Raw genomic sequence first — 14,048 nt, forward strand, 5'->3', positions numbered from 1 at the left:
TTACAGGCCTCACCTGTTCACGCCCTGAAAATAGGGGCAATGATGCTAGTTAGTAGCTACTTAGGAAGAATTGTGAAGTTTGTGGGGCTGTGATTGGATGTCAGTTCAAATAAGATAAAAAATATGAGATTACAATGTGGCCACAGCCATACCACCCTTTCACGCCTGATCTCGTTTAATTGATCTCAGAAGCTAAGCAGAGTTGAGGCCTAGTTAGTACTTGGATGGGAGACTGCCTAGGAATACCAGGTGCTGTAAGTTTGAGTATTTTTTTTTCACAAACTTATTATCAATACACTGGCCCTTAGTGTGGCCAAAGTTTGACCAGCTCTTTGGCAGCTTACTTACTGCTTATTTAATTCAATTGCCTTTAAAGTAGCTGTTCTTTAAACAGAGTTTGACTGTTTTAACTACTTAAGTAATGCTCTTATCTTTAATGTAGCTCATTTTGAAGTATTTTTTTGTATTTCATTCATTACTTATCTAGTATAATGGCATTGTGTGCCTCACCTTAAAATAGGGGGCTTTTTGCAGCAGCTTTGCTGACCATACCACCTGTTCACGCCTGATCTTTCTGCTAGCAGAAGCTAAGCAGAGTTTGACTGTTTTTAACTAGTGATGTGCATGCCTAGTTAGTGATATGGATAGGAGACTTGTACTTGGAGACTGCCTAGTACCAGGTGCTGTAAGTTTTAGAGTTTTTCACTACTTATCTAATACACTGGCCCTTAGTGTGGCCAGGACAAAGTTTCCCCAGCTCTTTGCTTTCCCTTACTGCTTATTTAATTCAATTGCCTTTAAAGTAGCTGTTCTTTAAACAGAGTTTGACCTTTTTAACTACTTACTAATGCTCTTATCTTTAATGTAGCTCATTTTGAAGTATTTTTTGTATTTCATTCATTACTTATCTAGTATAATGGCACTTAGTGTGCCTCACCTTAAAATAGGGGCTTTTGCAGCAGCTTTGCTTAAGGCCATACCACCCTGTTCACGCCTGATATAAGTCTGATCTCAGAAGCTAAGCAGAGTTTGGCCTAGAAAAAGTACTTGGATGGAGACTGCCTAGGAATACCAGGTGCTGTAAGTTTTGAGTATTTTTCACTACTTATCTATCACAAATCACTCACCTTAAAAAAGTTTGCAGCAGCTAGCTTTGGCCTTACCACCCTGCTATAAATTGCATCCCTAAATCTTGCTAATGGTCTTTTACTGCTTATTTAATTCATTTGCCTTTAAAGTAACTGTTGAGAGGCTGAGAGTTTGCTCTTGTTTAACTACTTAACTAAATGCTCTTATCTTTAATGTAGCTCATTTTGAAGTATTTTTGTATTTCATTCATTACTTATCTAGTATAATGGCGTATATCAGTGTGCCTCACCTTAAAATAGGGGCTTTTTGCAGCAGCTTTAGCTTACGGCCATACCACCCTGTTCACGCCTGATCTCGTCTGATCTCAGAAGCTAAGCAGAGTTGGGCCTAGTTAGTACTTGGATGGGAGACTGCCTAGGAATACCAGGTGCTGTAAGTTTTTGAGTTTTTCACTACTTATCTAATACACTGGCCCTTAGTGTGGCCAAAAAGTTTGACCAGCTCTTTGCTTTCCCTTACTGCTTATTTAATTCAATTGCCTTTAAAGTAGCTGTTCTTTAAACAGAGTTTGACTGTTTTTAACTACTTAACTAATGCTCTTATCTTTAATTTTATTGATGGAAGTATTTTGATTGTATTTTTTGTATATCTTGTGTTTAATTCATTCATTACTTATCTAGTATAATGGCCTTAGTGTGCCTCACCTTAAAATAGGGGGCTTTTGCAGCAGCTTTAGCTTACGGCCATCCCACCCTGTTCACGCCTGATCTCGTCTGATCTCAGAAGCTAAGCAGAGTTGGGCCTAGTTAGTACTTGGATGGGAGACTGCCTAGGAATACCAGGTGCTGTAAGTTTTGAGTTTTTCACTACTTATCTAATACACTGGCCCTTAGTGTGGCCAAAGTTTGACCAGCTCTTTGCTTTCCCTTACTGCTTATTTAATTCAATTGCCTTTAAAGTAGCTGTTCTTTAAACAGAGTTTGACTGTTTTTAACTACTTAACTAATGCTCTTATCTTTAATGTAGCTCATTTTGAAGTATTTTTTTGTATTTCATTCATTACTTATCTAGTATAATGGCACTTAGTGTGCCTCACCTTAAAATAGGGGCTTTTTGCAGCAGCTTTTAGCTTACGGCCATACCACCCTGTTCACGCCTGATCTCGTCTGATCTCAGAAGCTAAGCAGAGTTGGGCCTAGTTAGTACTTGGATGGGAGACTGCCTAGGAATACCAGGTGCTGTAAGTTTTGAGTTTTTCACTACTTATCTAATACACTGGCCCTTAGTGTGGCCAAAGTTTGACCAGCTCTTTGCTTTCCCTTACTGCTTATTTAATTCAATTGCCTTTAAAGTAGCTGTTCTTTAAACAGAGTTTGACTGTTTTTAACTACTTAACTAATGCTCTTATCTTTAATGTAGCTCATTTTGAAGTATTTTTTTGTATTTCATTCATTACTTATCTAGTATAATGGCACTTAGTGTGCCTCACCTTAAAATAGGGGGCTTTTGCAGCAGCTTTACGGCCACGGCCCACCCTGTTCACGCCTGATCTCGTCTGATCTCAGAAGCTAAGCAGAGTTGGGCCTAGTTAGTACTTGGATGGGAGACTGCCTAGGAATACCAGGTGCTGTAAGTTTTTGAGTTTTTCACTACTTATCTAATACACACTGGCCCTTAGTGTGGCCAAAGTTTGACCAGCTCTTTGCTTTCCCTTACTGCTTATTTAATTCAATTGCCTTTAAAGTAGCTGTTCTTTAAACAGAGTTTGACTGTTTTTAACTACTTAACTAATGCTCTTATCTTTAATGTAGCTCATTTTGAAGTATTTTTTTGTATTTCATTCATTACTTATCTAGTATAATGGCACTTAGTGTGCCTCACCTTAAAATAGGGGGCTTTTTGCAGCAGCTTTTAGCTTACGGCCATACCACCCTGTTCACGCCTGATCTCGTCTGATCTCAGAAGCTAAGCAGAGTTGGGCCTAGTTAGTACTTGGATGGGAGACTGCCTAGGAATACCAGGTGCTGTAAGTTTTTGAGTTTTTCACTACTTATCTAATACACTGGCCCTTAGTGGCCAAAAGTTTGACCAGCTCTTTGCTTTCCCTTACTGCTTATTTAATTCAATTGCCTTTAAAGTAGCTGTTCTTTAAACAGAGTTTGACTGTTTTTAACTACTTAACTAATGCTCTTATCTTTAATGTAGCTCATTTTGAAGTATTTTTTTGTATTTCATTCATTACTTATCTAGTATAATGGCACTTAGTGTGCCTCACCTTAAAATAGGGGCTTTTTGCAGCAGCTTTAGCTTACGGCCATACCACCTGTTCACGCCTGATCTCGTCTGATCTCAGAAGCTAAGCAGAGTTGGGCCTAGTTAGTACTTGGATGGGAGACTGCCTAGGAATACCAGGTGCTGTAAGTTTTTGAGTTTTTCACTACTTATCTAATACACTGGCCCTTAGTGTGGCCAAAGTTTGACCAGCTCTTTGCTTTCCCTTACTGCTTATTTAATTCAATTGCCTTTAAAGTAGCTGTTCTTTAAACAGAGTTTGACTGTTTTTAACTACTTAACTAATGCTCTTATCTTTAATGTAGCTCATTTTGAAGTATTTTTGTATTTCATTCATTACTTATCTAGTATAATGGCACTTAGTGTGCCTCACCTTAAAATAGGGGGCTTTTTGCAGCAGCTTTAGCTTACGGCCATACCACCCTGTTCACGCCTGATCTCGTCTGATCTCAGAAGCTAAGCAGAGTTGGGCCTAGTTAGTACTTGGATGGGAGACTGCCTAGGAATACCAGGTGCTGTAAGTTTTTGAGTTTTTCACTACTTATCTAATACACTGGCCCTTAGTGTGGCCAAAGTTTGACCAGCTCTTTGCTTTCCCTTACTGCTTATTTAATTCAATTGCCTTTAAAGTAGCTGTTCTTTAAACAGAGTTTGACTGTTTTTAACTACTTAACTAATGCTCTTATCTTTAATGTAGCTCATTTTGAAGTATTTTTTGTATTTCATTCATTACTTATCTAGTATAATGGCACTTAGTGTGCCTCACCTTAAAATAGGGGCTTTTTGCAGCAGCTTTTCGCTTACGGCCATACCACCCTGTTCACGCCTGATCTCGTCTGATCTCAGAAGCTAAGCAGAGTTGGGCCTAGTTAGTACTTGGATGGGAGACTGCCTAGGAATACCAGGTGCTGTAAGTTTTGAGTTTTTCACTACTTATCTAATACACTGGCCCTTAGTGTGGCCAAAGTTTGACCAGCTCTTTGCTTTCCCTTACTGCTTATTTAATTCAATTGCCTTTAAAGTAGCTGTTCTTTAAACAGAGAGTTTGACTGTTTTTAACTACTTAACTAATGCTCTTATCTTTAATGTAGCTCATTTTGAAGTATTTTTTTGTATTTCATTCATTACTTATCTAGTATAATGGCACTTAGTGTGCCTCACCTTAAAATAGGGGGCTTTTGCAGCAGCTTTAAGCTTACGGCCATACCACCACCTGTTCACGCCTGATCTCGTCTGATCTCAGAAGCTAAGCAGAGTTGGGCCTAGTTAGTACTTGGATGGGAGACTGCCTAGGAATACCAGGTGCTGTAAGTTTTGAGTTTTTCACTACTTATCTAATACACTGGCCCTTAGTGTGGCCAAAGTTTGACCAGCTCTTTGCTTTCCCTTACTGCTTATTTAATTCAATTGCCTTTAAAGTAGCTGTTCTTTAAACAGAGAGTTTGACTGTTTTTAACTACTTAACTAATGCTCTTATCTTTAATGTAGCTCATTTTGAAGTATTTTTTTGTATTTCATTCATTACTTATCTAGTATAATGGCACTTAGTGTGCCTCACCTTAAAATAGGGGCTTTTTGCAGCAGCTTTAGCTTACGGCCATACCACCCTGTTCACGCCTGATCTCGTCTGATCTCAGAAGCTAAGCAGAGTTGGGCCTAGTTAGTACTTGGATGGGAGACTGCCTAGGAATACCAGGTGCTGTTAGTTTTTGAGTTTTTCACTACTTATCTAATACACTGGCCCTTAGTGTGGCCAAAGTTTGACCAGCTCTTTGCTTTCCCTTACTGCTTATTTAATTCAATTGCCTTTAAAGTAGCTGTTCTTTAAACAGAGTTTGACTGTTTTTAACTACTTAACTAATGCTCTTATCTTTAATGTAGCTCATTTTGAAGTATTTTTTTGTATTTCATTCATTACTTATCTAGTATAATGGCACTTAGTGTGCCTCACCTTAAAATAGAGGGCTTTTTGCAGCAGCTTTAGCTACGGCCATACCACCCTGTTCACGCCTGATCTCGTCTGATCTCAGAAGCTAAGCAGAGTTGGGCCTAGTTAGTACTTGGATGGGAGACTGCCTAGGAATACCAGGTGCTGTAAGTTTTGAGTTTTTCACTACTTATCTAATACACTGGCCCTTAGTGTGGCCAAAGTTTGACCAGCTCTTTGCTTTCCCTTACTGCTTATTTAATTCAATTGCCTTTAAAGTAGCTGTTCTTTAAACAGAGTTTGACTGTTTTTAACTACTTAACTAATGCTCTTATCTTTAATGTAGCTCATTTTGAAGTAGTTTTTTTGTATTTCATTCATTACTTATCTAGTATAATGGCACTTAGTGTGCCTCACCTTAAAATAGGGGCTTTTGCAGCAGCTTTGCGCTTACGGCCATACCACCCTGTTCACGCCTGATCTCGTCTGATCTCAGAAGCTAAGCAGAGTTGGGCCTAGTTAGTACTTGGATGGGAGACTGCCTAGGAATACCAGGTGCTGTAAGTTTTGAGTTTTTCACTACTTATCTAATACACTGGCCCTTAGTGTGGCCAAAGTTTGACCAGCTCTTTGCTTTCCCTTACTGCTTATTTAATTCAATTGCCTTTAAAGTAGCTGTTCTTTAAACAGAGTTTGACTGTTTTTAACTACTTAACTAATGCTCTTATCTTTAATGTAGCTCATTTTGAAGTATATTTTTGTATTTCATTCATTACTTATCTAGTATAATGGCACTTAGTGTGCCTCACCTTAAAATAGGGTTTTTTTTGCAGCAGCTTTCGCTTACGGCCATACCACCCTGTTCACGCCTGATCTCGTCTGATCTCAGAAGCTAAGCAGAGTTGGGCCTAGTTAGTACTTGGATGGGAGACTGCCTAGGAATACCAGGTGCTGTAAGTTTTAGAGTTTTTTCACTACTTATCTAATACACTGGCCCTTAGTGTGGCCAAAGTTTGACCAGCTCTTTGCTTTCCCTTACTGCTTATTTAATTCAATTGCCTTTAAAGTAGCTGTTCTTTAAACAGAGTTTGACTGTTTTTAACTACTTAACTAATGCTCTTATCTTTAATGTAGCTCATTTTGAAGTATTTTTTTGTATTTCATTCATTACTTATCTAGTATAATGGCACTTAGTGTGCCTCACCTTAAAATAGGGGGCTTTTTGCAGCAGCTTTAGCTTACGGCCATCCCACCCTGTTCACGCCTGATCTCGTCTGATCTCAGAAGCTAAGCAGAGTTGGGCCTAGTTAGTACTTGGATGGGAGACTGCCTAGGAATACCAGGTGCTGTAAGTTTTGAGTTTTTTCACTACTTATCTAATACACTGGCCCTTAGTGTGGCCAAAGTTTGACCAGCTCTTTGCTTTCCCTTACTGCTTATTTAATTCAATTGCCTTTAAAGTAGCTGTTCTTTAAACAGAGTTTGACTGTTTTTAACTACTTAACTAATGCTCTTATCTTTAATGTAGCTCATTTTTGAAGTATTTTTTTGTATTTCATTCATTACTTATCTAGTATAATGGCACTTAGTGTGCCTCACCTTAAAATAGGGGGCTTTTGCAGCAGCTTTCGCTTACTTACGGCCATCCCACCCTGTTCACGCCTGATCTCGTCTGATCTCAGAAGCTAAGCAGAGTTGGGCCTAGTTAGTACTTGGATGGGAGACTGCCTAGGAATACCAGGTGCTGTAAGTTTTGAGTTTTTCACTACTTATCTAATACACTGGCCCTTAGTGGCCAAAGTTTGACCAGCTCTTTGCTTTCCCTTACTGCTTATTTAATTCAATTGCCTTTAAAGTAGCTGTTCTTTAAACAGAGTTTGACTGTTTTTAACTACTTAACTAATGCTCTTATCTTTAATGTAGCTCATTTTGAAGTATTTTTTTGTATTTCATTCATTACTTATCTAGTATAATGGCACTTAGTGTGCCTCACCTTAAAATAGGGGCTTTTGCAGCAGCTTTAGCTTACGGCCATACCACCTGTTCACGCCTGATCTCGTCTGATCTCAGAAGCTAAGCAGAGTTGGGCCTAGTTAGTACTTGGATGGGAGACTGCCTAGGAATACCAGGTGCTGTAAGTTTTTGAGTTTTTCACTACTTATCTAATACACTGGCCCTTAGTGTGGCCAAAGTTTGACCAGCTCTTTGCTTTCCCTTACTGCTTATTTAATTCAATTGCCTTTAAAGTAGCTGTTCTTTAAACAGAGTTTGACTGTTTTTAACTACTTAACTAATGCTCTTATCTTTAATGTAGCTCATTTTGAAGTATTTTTGTATTTCATTCATTACTTATCTAGTATAATGGCACTTAGTGTGCCTCACCTTAAATAGGGGCTTTTTGCAGCAGCTTTAGCTTACGGCCATACCACCCTGTTCACGCCTGATCTCGTCTGATCTCAGAAGCTAAGCAGAGTTGGGCCTAGTTAGTACTTGGATGGGAGACTGCCTAGGAATACCAGGTGCTGTAAGTTTTGAGTTTTTCACTACTTATCTAATACACTGGCCCTTAGTGTGGCCAAAGTTTGACCAGCTCTTTGCTTTCCCTTACTGCTTATTTAATTCAATTGCCTTTAAAGTAGCTGTTCTTTAAACAGAGTTTGACTGTTTTTAACTACTTAACTAATGCTCTTATCTTTAATGTAGCTCATTTTGAAGTATTTTTGTATTTCATTCATTACTTATCTAGTATAATGGCACTTAGTGTGCCTCACCTTAAAATAGGGGCTTTTTGCAGCAGCTTTAGCTTACGGCCATACCACCCTGTTCACGCCTGATCTCGTCTGATCTCAGAAGCTAAGCAGAGTTGGGCCTAGTTAGTACTTGGATGGGAGACTGCCTAGGAATACCAGGTGCTGTAAGTTTTTGAGTTTTTCACTACTTATCTAATACACTGGCCCTTAGTGTGGCCAAAAGTTTGACCAGCTCTTTGCTTTCCCTTACTGCTTATTTAATTCAATTGCCTTTAAAGTAGCTGTTCTTTAAACAGAGTTTGACTGTTTTTAACTACTTAACTAATGCTCTTATCTTTAATGTAGCTCATTTTGAAGTATTTTTTTGTATTTCATTCATTACTTATCTAGTATAATGGCACTTAGTGTGCCTCACCTTAAAATAGGGGCTTTTGCAGCAGCTTTAAGCTACGGCCATCCCACCCTGTTCACGCCTGATCTCGTCTGATCTCAGAAGCTAAGCAGAGTTGGGCCTAGTTAGTACTTGGATGGGAGACTGCCTAGGAATACCAGGTGCTGTAAGTTTTGAGTTTTTTCACTACTTATCTAATACACTGGCCCTTAGTGTGGCCAAAGTTTGACCAGCTCTTTGCTTTCCCTTACTGCTTATTTAATTCAATTGCCTTTAAAGTAGCTGTTCTTTAAACAGAGTTTGACTGTTTTTAACTACTTAACTAATGCTCTTATCTTTAATGTAGCTCATTTTGAAGTATTTTTTGTATTTCATTCATTACTTATCTAGTATAATGGCACTTAGTGTGCCTCACCTTAAAATAGGGGGCTTTTTGCAGCAGCTTTTGCTTACGGCCATCCCACCCTGTTCACGCCTGATCTCGTCTGATCTCAGAAGCTAAGCAGAGTTGGGCCTAGTTAGTACTTGGATGGGAGACTGCCTAGGAATACCAGGTGCTGTAAGTTTTTGAGTTTTTCACTACTTATCTAATACACTGGCCCTTAGTGTGGCCAAAGTTTGACCAGCTCTTTGCTTTCCCTTACTGCTTATTTAATTCAATTGCCTTTAAAGTAGCTGTTCTTTAAACAGAGTTTGACTGTTTTTAACTACTTAACTAATGCTCTTATCTTTAATGTAGCTCATTTTGAAGTATTTTTTTGTATTTCATTCATTACTTATCTAGTATAATGGCACTTAGTGTGCCTCACCTTAAAATAGGGGCTTTTGCAGCAGCTTTTGCTTACACGGCCATCCCACCCTGTTCACGCCTGATCTCGTCTGATCTCAGAAGCTAAGCAGAGTTGGGCCTAGTTAGTACTTGGATGGGAGACTGCCTAGGAATACCAGGTGCTGTAAAGTTTTGAGTTTTTTCACTACTTATCTAATACACTGGCCCTTAGTGTGGCCAAAGTTTGACCAGCTCTTTGCTTTCCCTTACTGCTTATTTAATTCAATTGCCTTTAAAGTAGCTGTTCTTTAAACAGAGTTTGACTGTTTTTAACTACTTAACTAATGCTCTTATCTTTAATGTAGCTCATTTTGAAGTATTTTTTTGTATTTCATTCATTACTTATCTAGTATAATGGCACTTAGTGTGCCTCACCTTAAAATAGGGGCTTTTTGCAGCAGCTTTAGCTTACGGCCATCCCACCCTGTTCACGCCTGATCTCGTCTGATCTCAGAAGCTAAGCAGAGTTGGGCCTAGTTAGTACTTGGATGGGAGACTGCCTAGGAATACCAGGTGCTGTAAGTTTTGAGTTTTTCACTACTTATCTAATACACTGGCCCTTAGTGTGGCCAAAGTTTGACCAGCTCTTTGCTTTCCCTTACTGCTTATTTAATTCAATTGCCTTTAAAGTAGCTGTTCTTTAAACAGAGTTTGACTGTTTTTAACTACTTAACTAATGCTCTTATCTTTAATGTAGCTCATTTTGAAGTATTTTTTTGTATTTCATTCATTACTTATCTAGTATAATGGCACTTGGTGTGCCTCACCTTAAAATGGGAGCTTTTTGCAGCAGCTTTCGCTTACGGCCATACCACCCTGTTCCGCCCGATCGTCTGATCTCAGAAGCTAATCTTGAGTTGGGCCTGGATTAGTCTGCTGGATGGGGAGCTGCCTAGGAATACCAGGTGCTGTAAGTTTTTTGAGGTTTTTCACTACTTATCTAATACACTGGCCCATAGAGTGGCCAAAGTTTAAACAGCTCTTTTGCTTTCCCATACTGCTTAGCTGAGATTCAATTTGCCTTTGCAGTGGCTGTTTTTAAACGAAGGATTTGGCTATTTTTAACATACTTAACTAATGCTCTTATCTTTAGTGTAGCTCATTTTGGAAGTATTTTTTTGCATGTTTCATTCATTACTTATCTGAGTATAATGGCACTTCGTGTCCCTCACAGCAAAATAGGGGGCTTTTTGCATGACAGCTTTAAAGCTTACGGCATTGTCACCCTGTTCACGCCTGATCTTCGTCTGATCTCAGAAGCTAAGCAGAGTTAGGCCCTGGATTAGTGTACTTGGATGAGGAGACTGCCTAGGGCTACCAGGTGCTGTAAGTTTTTGAGTTTTCACTACTTATCTAATACATGGCCCATAGTGTAGCCAAAGGTTATTCAACTCTTTGCTTTTTCCCTTATCTTACTTATTAAATTAATTTGCCTTTAAAGTAGCTGTTCTAACAGCAGAGAGTTTGACTGTTTTAACTGCTTAACTAATTCTCTTATCTTTAATGTAGCTCATTTTGAAGTATTTTTGTATTTTGTTTCATTTACTTATCTAGTATAATGGCATGATGTGCCTCACCTTGCTCCAAAATAGAGGCTTTTTTTTTTGCATGGCAGCTTTAGCTTCACGGCCATACCACCCTGTTCACTTACAGATCTTTAAATGCCAGTCTCAGAAGCTAAGCAGAGATTGGGCCCTAGTTGAGTACTTGGATAGGGAGACTGCCTAGGAATACCAGGTGCCAGCAAGTTTTGAGTTTTTTTTTCACTGCCTCTAATACACACTGGCCCTTGAATTGGCCAAGGATTTGACCAGCTCTTTGCTTTTTCCCTTACTGCTTATTTGAATTCAATTTGCCTTTAAAAGTAGCTGTTCTATTTAAAGCAGGATTTGACTGTTTTTAACTACTTAACTAATGCTCTTATCTTTAATGTAGCTCATTTTTGAAGTATTTTTTGTATTTCATTCATTACTTATCTGAAGCCTGTTAGCCTTGGTGTGCCTCACCTTGCCAAAATAGGGGCTTTTTGCAGCAGCTTTGGCTTCACGCCCGCACCACCCTGTTCCACGCCTGATCTCGTCTGATCTCAGAAGCTATGCAGGTTGGAGCCTGGTTAGTACTTGGATGGGAGACTGCCTAGGAATGCCAGGTGCTGTAAGTTTTTGCGAGTTTTCACTGCTTATCTGTGCCACTGGCCAATATAGTAGCCAAGTTTGACTCAGCTCTTTGCTTTCCCTTATAGCTTATTTTAATTCAATTGCACTAAAAAGTAGCTGTTCTTTAGAGCAGGGGGATTTGACTGTTTTTAACTTTATACTTAACTAATGCTCTTATCTTTAATGTAGCTCATTTTGAAGTATTTTTTGTATTTCTGTTTCATTACTTATCTAGTATAGTGGCACTTACAGTGTACCCCTCACCCCTTAAAATAAGGGGCTTTTTGCAGCAGCTTTGCAGCTTACTGACCATACCACCCTGTTCACGCCTGATCTGCGTCTGATCTCCGAGCTTCTATGGGGAGTTGGGCCTGAATTGAGTACTTGGATGGGAGACTGCCTAGGAATGCCAGGTGCTGTAAGTTTTGAGTTTTTTCACTGCTTATCTAATACACTGGCCCTTGAGGTGGCAGCCCAAGGGTTTGACCAGCTCTTTTAGCGCCACTTACTGTATTTAGATTCAATTTTACTTTAAAGTATTTGTTCTTTAAGAAACAGAGGATTGACTATTTTTAACTACTTAACTTCAATATACTTATCTTTAATGTAGCTCATTTTTGAAGTATTTTTTGTATTTCATGACCATTACTTGCTCTAGATATATAGTAGCGCTTGAGTGTACCTCACCTTAAATAGGGGCTTTTTGCAGCAGCTTAAGCTTAGGCCATACCACCCTGTTCATGCCTGATCTCCAGAAAGCTAAGCAGAGTTAGGCCTAGTTAGTACTTGGATAGGAGGCTAGCCTAAAGCGGAATACCCAGGAGTGCTGTAAGTTTTTGAGTTTTTCACTGCTTCTGCTCCTAATGCACTGGCCCATGAGTGTGGCCAGAGGTTTGATTGACTCTTTGCTTTTTCCCTTACTGCTTATTTGAATTCAATTGCCTTTAAAGTAGCTGTTTTTTTAAGCAGAGGGATTTGACTGTTTTAGCTACTTAACTAATACTCTTGCTTATCTTTAATGTAGGCTCATTTGAAGTATTTTTTTGTATTTCATTCATTTGCTTATCTAGTATAGTAGCACTTAGTGTATACTCACCTTAAAATAGGGGGCTTTTTTTTTGCAGCTTTCCTTACGGCCATCCCACCCTGTTCACGCCTGATCTCAAGTCTGATCTCAGAAGCTAAGCAGAGTTAGGCCTAGTTAGTACTTGGATGGGAGACTGCCTAGGGAATACCAGGTGCTGTAAGTTTTTGAGTTTTTCACTACTTATCTAATACACTGGTCCCTTAGTGTGGCCAAAGTTTGACCAGCTCTTTGCTTTTCCTTACTGCTTATTTAATTCATTGCCTTTAAAGTAGCTGTTTTTAAACAGAGTTTGACTGTTTTTAACTACTTAACTAATGCTCTTATCTTTAATGTAGCTCATTTTGAAGTATTTTTTGTATTTCATTCATTACTTATCTAGTATAATGGCACTTAGTGTGCCTCACCTTAAAATAGGGCTTTTTGCAGCAGCTTTGCTTACAGCCATCCCACCCTGTTCACGCCTGATCTCGTCTGATCTCAGAAGCTAAGCAGAGTTGGGCCTAGTTAGTACTTTCGATGGGGGACTGCCTAGGAATACCAGGTGCTGTAAGTTTTTGAGTTTTTCACTACTTATCTAATACACTGGCCTAGTAGTGTGGCCAAAGTTTGACCAGCTCTTTGCTTTCCCTTACTGCTTATTTAATTCAATTGCCTTTAAAGTAGCTGTTCTTTAAACAGAGTTTGACTGTTTTTAACTACTTAACTAATGCTCTTATCTTTAATGTAGCTCATTTTGAAGTATTTTTGTATTTCATTCATTACTTATCTAGTATAATGGCACTTAGTGTACCTCACCTTAAAATAGGGGCTTTTTGCAGCAGCTTTCGCTTCTGGCCATCCCACCCTGTTCACGCCTGATCTCAGAAGCTTAAGCAGAGTTAAGGCCTAGTTAGTACTTGGATGGGAGACTGCCTAGGAATACCAGGTGCTGTAAGTTTTTGAGTTTTTTCACTACTTATCTAATACACTGGCCCTTAGTGTGGCCAAAGTTTGACCAGCTCTTTGCTTTCCACTTACTGCTTATTTGAATTCAATTGCCTTTAAAGTAGCTGTTCTTTAAACAGAGTTTGACTGTTTTTAACTACTTAACTAATGCTCTTATCTTTAATGTAGCTCATTTTGAAGTATTTTTTTGTATTTCATTCATTACTTATCTAGTATAATGGCACTTATTGTGCCTCACCTTAAAATAGGGAGCTTTTGCAGCAGCTTTGCTACTGGCGATACCACCCTGTTCACGTCCGATCTCGTCTGATCTCAGGAAGCTAATCAGAGTTGGGCCTAGTTAGTACTTGGATGGGAGACTGCCTAGGAATACCAGGTGCTGTAAGTTTTTGAGTTTTTCACTACTTATCTAATACACTGGCCCTTAGTGTGGCCAAAGTTTAAACAGCTCTTTGCTTTCCCTTACTGCTTATTTAATTCAATTGCCTTTAAAGTAGCTGTTTTTTAAACAGAGTTTGACTGTTTTTAACTACTTAACTAATGCTCTTATCTTTAATGTAGCTCATTTTGAAGTATTTTTTT

The 14,048-nt window shown here is 38.9% G+C and overlaps 10 non-coding genes and 14 pseudogenes across 10 annotated transcripts; all 24 read left to right on the forward strand.

The window, feature by feature from the left end:
* The first annotated feature begins 1,409 nt into the window (after positions 1 to 1,409).
* Positions 1,410 to 1,528, forward strand: LOC122340058. Its single transcript, XR_006250108.1, has one exon. It is a non-coding gene; the product is annotated as a 5S ribosomal RNA (ribosomal RNA).
* A 296-nt stretch (positions 1,529 to 1,824) lies between these two features.
* On the forward strand, positions 1,825 to 1,943 carry LOC122340078 (annotated as a pseudogene).
* A 274-nt stretch (positions 1,944 to 2,217) lies between these two features.
* LOC122340059 lies at positions 2,218 to 2,336 on the forward strand. Its single transcript, XR_006250109.1, has one exon. It is a non-coding gene; the product is annotated as a 5S ribosomal RNA (ribosomal RNA).
* Positions 2,337 to 2,604: 268 nt separating this feature from the next.
* LOC122340012 lies at positions 2,605 to 2,725 on the forward strand (annotated as a pseudogene).
* Positions 2,726 to 3,003: 278 nt separating this feature from the next.
* Positions 3,004 to 3,122, forward strand: LOC122340060. The gene has a single exon (XR_006250110.1). It is a non-coding gene; the product is annotated as a 5S ribosomal RNA (ribosomal RNA).
* Positions 3,123 to 3,395: 273 nt separating this feature from the next.
* Positions 3,396 to 3,513, forward strand: LOC122339956 (annotated as a pseudogene).
* Positions 3,514 to 3,786: 273 nt separating this feature from the next.
* LOC122340061 lies at positions 3,787 to 3,905 on the forward strand. Its single transcript, XR_006250111.1, has one exon. It is a non-coding gene; the product is annotated as a 5S ribosomal RNA (ribosomal RNA).
* Positions 3,906 to 4,179: 274 nt separating this feature from the next.
* On the forward strand, positions 4,180 to 4,298 carry LOC122340062. Its single transcript, XR_006250112.1, has one exon. It is a non-coding gene; the product is annotated as a 5S ribosomal RNA (ribosomal RNA).
* A 276-nt stretch (positions 4,299 to 4,574) lies between these two features.
* On the forward strand, positions 4,575 to 4,695 carry LOC122339968 (annotated as a pseudogene).
* Positions 4,696 to 4,970: 275 nt separating this feature from the next.
* LOC122340077 lies at positions 4,971 to 5,089 on the forward strand (annotated as a pseudogene).
* A 274-nt stretch (positions 5,090 to 5,363) lies between these two features.
* Positions 5,364 to 5,482, forward strand: LOC122340094 (annotated as a pseudogene).
* A 274-nt stretch (positions 5,483 to 5,756) lies between these two features.
* Positions 5,757 to 5,875, forward strand: LOC122340063. The gene has a single exon (XR_006250113.1). It is a non-coding gene; the product is annotated as a 5S ribosomal RNA (ribosomal RNA).
* A 274-nt stretch (positions 5,876 to 6,149) lies between these two features.
* Positions 6,150 to 6,268, forward strand: LOC122340064. Its single transcript, XR_006250114.1, has one exon. It is a non-coding gene; the product is annotated as a 5S ribosomal RNA (ribosomal RNA).
* A 276-nt stretch (positions 6,269 to 6,544) lies between these two features.
* Positions 6,545 to 6,663, forward strand: LOC122340080 (annotated as a pseudogene).
* Positions 6,664 to 6,942: 279 nt separating this feature from the next.
* LOC122340075 lies at positions 6,943 to 7,061 on the forward strand. Its single transcript, XR_006250125.1, has one exon. It is a non-coding gene; the product is annotated as a 5S ribosomal RNA (ribosomal RNA).
* Positions 7,062 to 7,331: 270 nt separating this feature from the next.
* On the forward strand, positions 7,332 to 7,449 carry LOC122339957 (annotated as a pseudogene).
* Positions 7,450 to 7,720: 271 nt separating this feature from the next.
* LOC122340065 lies at positions 7,721 to 7,839 on the forward strand. Its single transcript, XR_006250115.1, has one exon. It is a non-coding gene; the product is annotated as a 5S ribosomal RNA (ribosomal RNA).
* A 271-nt stretch (positions 7,840 to 8,110) lies between these two features.
* Positions 8,111 to 8,229, forward strand: LOC122340066. Its single transcript, XR_006250116.1, has one exon. It is a non-coding gene; the product is annotated as a 5S ribosomal RNA (ribosomal RNA).
* Positions 8,230 to 8,503: 274 nt separating this feature from the next.
* Positions 8,504 to 8,622, forward strand: LOC122339967 (annotated as a pseudogene).
* Positions 8,623 to 8,896: 274 nt separating this feature from the next.
* Positions 8,897 to 9,015, forward strand: LOC122340081 (annotated as a pseudogene).
* Positions 9,016 to 9,290: 275 nt separating this feature from the next.
* Positions 9,291 to 9,409, forward strand: LOC122339975 (annotated as a pseudogene).
* Positions 9,410 to 9,684: 275 nt separating this feature from the next.
* LOC122340082 lies at positions 9,685 to 9,803 on the forward strand (annotated as a pseudogene).
* Positions 9,804 to 12,562: 2,759 nt separating this feature from the next.
* On the forward strand, positions 12,563 to 12,684 carry LOC122340040 (annotated as a pseudogene).
* A 270-nt stretch (positions 12,685 to 12,954) lies between these two features.
* On the forward strand, positions 12,955 to 13,074 carry LOC122339986 (annotated as a pseudogene).
* Positions 13,075 to 14,048: the final 974 nt, after the last annotated feature.

Source organism: Puntigrus tetrazona, unplaced genomic scaffold (assembly GCF_018831695.1).
Source record: "Puntigrus tetrazona isolate hp1 unplaced genomic scaffold, ASM1883169v1 S000000999, whole genome shotgun sequence".
NCBI lineage: Eukaryota > Metazoa > Chordata > Actinopteri > Cypriniformes > Cyprinidae > Puntigrus > Puntigrus tetrazona.